This window comes from Propithecus coquereli, unplaced genomic scaffold, assembly GCF_000956105.1.
Source record: "Propithecus coquereli isolate 6110/MARCELLA unplaced genomic scaffold, Pcoq_1.0 Scaffold2835, whole genome shotgun sequence".
Taxonomy (NCBI): Eukaryota; Metazoa; Chordata; class Mammalia; order Primates; family Indriidae; genus Propithecus; species Propithecus coquereli.
The window spans coordinates 3,726-4,073 of record NW_012148436.1 but is presented as its reverse complement, the minus strand read 5'-3'; positions in this window follow the sequence as shown (position 1 = coordinate 4,073).

Genomic DNA, 348 nt, shown 5'->3' with positions numbered 1-348 from the left:
TTAATGCTCCAAGCACTGTGCAAAGTGCTTTGTTGTCTCCAATAAACCTCACAATAATCTTATAAAGATCATTATTCCTGTTTTACTAATCGACTTGCCTAAAGTCACTCAGAATTGGGAAGTGAATTTGGGTTTCTCTCATTCTAAAGCTTAGGCCTCTTTACATTGCACCACTCTGCCTCCAGAGCGAGGATCCTGTCATTGATCTTGGGGACTACCTGCAGCATCAAGCTCGATGCTCCTCATGCAGCAATGCCAAGTAGAAGTTTGTTGATTGATTTTAAACCTTCATCCTCCCCCAAACATGAAACTTTAAACCACGAAAATGGTTCATCAGCTTTCCTCATC